Source organism: Palaemon carinicauda, chromosome 25 (genome assembly GCF_036898095.1).
Source record: "Palaemon carinicauda isolate YSFRI2023 chromosome 25, ASM3689809v2, whole genome shotgun sequence".
Classification (NCBI taxonomy): domain Eukaryota; kingdom Metazoa; phylum Arthropoda; class Malacostraca; order Decapoda; family Palaemonidae; genus Palaemon; species Palaemon carinicauda.
This window is the reverse complement of record NC_090749.1, coordinates 64,822,822-64,827,821: the sequence shown is the minus strand read 5'-3', so window position 1 is coordinate 64,827,821 and position 5,000 is coordinate 64,822,822.

Genomic DNA, 5,000 nt, shown 5'->3' with positions numbered 1-5,000 from the left:
CTATTAATAACAAACAATTATCTTTGATATCAGGATGCCAGAATACTCTAAACTAGTCAATCAATAGGTGAATTCCTGTGTGTGGTCCCTCCCACCACCGCTGGCATCTTTCCTTACACAAAATGTTTGTTTACTCACCGCGCAGTAAAGAGTGTAAGAGGGTGCACTTCCTCAGAGCGAGGTATACCAGGAATTCTTGTGTCCAACTGTACATCTGTGTATTTGATATGATTTATCAAATACGATGGAGATTATCTCTTCCCTATATAGTAAATAGTAAATGGCTAGTTTTATATATATATATATATATATATATATATATATATATATATATATATATATATATATATATATATATATGTATATATATATATATATATATATATATATATATATATATATATATATATATATATATATATATATATATATATATATATATATATATATATACATTTGCGTTCATATCTATCAAAATATTTAGCCGTCAGAATACCAAGAGGGAGAAGTTTTGATTGCACAAGTCTGACAGAGGCTATGATTCTTTATGTAAGTAGTTTGAAGTACAACTGAAAGTTTTTTTTTATTTTTTTTTTTTATTCTGATGTCCAGCAAGTATCCTAGATGTAGAAATTCAATGAAGCAGATTTTTAGTCCTGCTCAAACTCCTTAGTTTCTTTTGTCGCTGCAATCTCATTATACTTTTGAGCTAAGGATGGTGGAGCCTATAGGTCTATCTGCTGAGTCATCAGCAGCCATTGCCTGGCCCTCCTTAGCTCGGGTGCTTATCATATGTATATATGTTCCGTCTCTAGGCCATTGTCTTGCTTACTAGGACAATGTCACTGTCCCTTGCCTTTGCCATTCATGAGCGGCCTTTAAACCTTTAAACCTTTAAATATTTGGAGTACAGGAAAACCTGAATTTTGAGTCGAACTGACAAGAATTTCTGATGGGATGTTTTCTAAAATCTAACAGATCAGACATTCTGATGTCAACAATTTAAAGTTTAATAAAGTGTTCTTGAATTAGGTAAGTTTGAAATCTAATCCTTACCGTAAAAGTTCCTTTATGTAGTTTATTTATGTATATTTAGACGAATATACTCAACACGCTGGAATCATTTGAATAATTTATTCTTAATGAATACAGAAGTGAACTTGGAATTAGTTAGTCAACGTTGCTGGACTCTATTCCATAGGAATTCATACTCAATGCATATAAACTTATACTTTATGCAGATAACATAGATTTTATTTTGAAACAGATGAAAATTTTACTGTATTTTACGAAGTTGAAGTAGCTATTATCGTAAATAAAATCTTCAAAACTTCTATTTTATATAAATATGGGTAAATTCATTCTTTTGAAATGAAATGGTTCGGAATGAAAAATCGTTTATTGTTAGCATTTGAATTTTGATATCGGCAATTATTTGTTCATTATTGAATTTACTTGCTTTCGCCAGGCTGTAAAGTTGACAAAGTCATGTAAAACTTTATAGAAAATGCAATTTATTGAGGATACCATATAGCTGAGATTGTAGTGTATTGCAACATATATCATAGGGTGGACAAGTTGTATTCAGGTCCACCCGTACTAGGTTGGTTTGCTTTGAGCTATCTGAAAACGGTCCAAACCCCTGACCTGGATAAGGGCATGTCTTAGGCTTTTGTCCTGCAGTGTACTAGAAACGGCGTTAAGATAAATTACTTTTGATAGGGAACAAATTTATTTCTCAAGTCGTTGTAAGTAAGCTTGAGTCATCTAGAGCAAATATCTTCTTTTCTGCACTGTTTGGTTCAGTGGCTATTTTCCTCTTGGTAACGATACAAGAGAGACTATATCTATCATAAGCACCTCTTCTCAGAGAAGGATATTCCAAAATCAAACCATTATTCTTTAGTCTGGGGTAGTGCAATAGCCCCATGATCTTTAACTGTAATGGGTTAGAGCTTTCTCGCTTGAGGGTACACTGATGCACACTATTCTATCTTTTTCCTTATTTCCTTTCCTCACTGGGCTATTTTCCCTGTTAGAGCCCTTGGGCTTATGGCATCCTGCTTTTCCAGCCGGGATTGTAGCTCAGCAAGTAATAATACAATCATTTTGCAAGGATTGTACAAATTGTTTACTGCAATGATTATCTATTATACTACGTGTGATTGCGTGAAATGTTTTGTTATACAACAAAGAAATCGACCAATTTAGAACTCAAAATGCATGAAACTTGAACCATTCATCATCTGAAAATGGAAAATGATCCGTTATAAATATAAATTCTATTTCGTTCATTCACCGTATTTTGGATTCGAATAAATCGCCCAGTTCAGAAAATACAATTTACTCAGCCGTGCATTAATTGTCTGGTTTTACAATAAATTACAGCTATGAATTTAAACATTCAAACGTTTTCACATCTTCCAATGAATATATTTGTTAATTGGGAAGTGTAATTAAAACGAATGTAAACTGGGGCAAAGCTTTTTAGGTTTTTTTTTTTATTTAAACAGAAAAGATAATCAAATTGTGTCCTTAATTACATTCTTTTAAACACTAGACTGGAAATTATATTTGGTTTTGCGCTTTTGTTCATGCTGTTATATAATTATGTTTTAATTTATATATTAATGATTTTTTTTGTGAATAAATTATACATGAAATTATTTTTGAGTTAATTTTATGATTTATTTATTTCCGTATTATTTTTATAAATTGAGCGATGATATATGAAATTATGAATATCCATCATTGAAATAAATTACTTTGGTTCGAAATTGAGTTATGGTGTTTTTGAAACGGGCGAAAAATTAATCATATTTGGATATTTGGAAACTAATTTACGCACTTGTGATTGGAGTTGAAACAAGTCGAAAAAATATTTAACCTTTGATCACATACAAACAAACGTATGCAAACACACACACACATACACACACACACACCCACACACACACACATACACACACACCCACACACACACACACACACACACACACATATATATATATATATATATATATATATATATATATATATATATATATATATATATATATATATACATATGTATATATATATATATATATATATATATATATGTGTGTATATATATATATATATATATATATATATATATATATATACACACACATATATATATATATATATATATATATATATATATATATATATATATATATATATATATATATATATATATATATATATTATATACACGAAATGTTTGCGTGTTTGTGTAATATTGTGTATGCATTATAGCAATGACTATTATAATCTTTTTTATTGCTTGAGGGTACACTCGGGCATACTATTCTATCTTATTTCCCTTCCTTTGGGTTTGTTAACGTTTTTATAGTTTATGCAGAAGATATTTATTTTAATGTTAGTGTTATTGAAATAATTTATTTTTTCTTGTTTCCTTTATTCACTGGGCTATTTCCTTTGTTGGAGCCCCTAGGAGAGCATCCTGCTTTTCCAACTAGGATTGCAGCTTAGCAATTGATAATAATAACAATAATAAAATGTTAAAGCAGTGATATGGTAATGTTAAAGATTCGATTTGTTATGAGTATTATTGCTCGAATAAAACATATGAGTTATTTAATATGTGTATATATATATAAGGTTATATATGTATGTATATATATATATATATATATATATATATATATATATATATATATATATATATATATATGTACATATGTATATATACACATACATATATATATATATATATATATATATATATATATATATATATATATATATATATATATATATATATATATATATATATATATATATATATATACACATGTCACGTTTAAAACCAGTAGCATTTGTCCGTATTAAAGAAAAAATCCCATAGAACCAGTGCTAGTGTTAGTGCAGGCAGTTAAATACGTGCTAGGTAGTTAGATGACTGTGGCTGTAGTAACTTCAATCTATGCAACTTACTGGATTGATAAGTTCAACACAATCTGATACCACACTATCCAAGATGAAAAGATATGTGAGTTAAGATGAAATAATATTACTCGTAAGTCATTATAATAACACAACATATGACCTGTCTTCAATTCTGTAATCTTAGGCCAAGACTTGACATTAGTTCTTTTACTCAAGACCAGATGGCTCTGTCACGCAATTCTGCCTTATGCGTTGGACAATAATCACAGCAATAGGATATTTTTTTCATTTAGATTTTCATAAAACTAACCTCGCCAGTTTAGTTTTTCATTCCAGCAAAATTAAGAATCTTTGTCTTTGACCTTGATGGTTTATAGAGATGGTAACCTAAATGTGTATTTTCCTTATTTTCAGTAAAGACAGGTGATTACCCGAAGTTCTCTGGTAGGATTTTGACAAACATCTCAAGTAGGATTTTCACCCCCATCTCAAGTATGTTTTTAATCGCCATCTAAGTATGACTTTGACCCCCATCTCAAGTATATTTTTGATCCCTAACTAAGTATGATTTTGACCCCCATCTTATATGTGCTTTTACCGCCATCTCATATATGCTTTTGACCCCCATCTCCCGTATGTTTTTGACCCCCATATTTAGTATGTTTTTCACCCCGGTCTCATATATGTTTTTGACCCCATCTCAAGTATGATTTTGACCCCATCTCAACTATGTTTTTCACCTCATCTCATATATGTTTTGACCCTCATCTCAGGTATGATTTTGACCCACATCTCAATATGTTTTTGACCCCCATCTCAATTGTGTTTTTGACCTCCATCTCAAGTATGATTTTAACCCCCATCTCATATATGTTTATGACCCCAATCTCAAGTATGATTTTGACCTCATCTCAAGTATGATTTTGACACCCATCTCAAGTATGATTTTGACCCCCATCTCATGTATGGTTTTGACCCCCATCTCAAGTATGACTTTGACCCCCATCTCAAGTATGTTTTTGACCTCTTCCACAGCGGTGACCTGAGGTCAATGGATGCAGGGA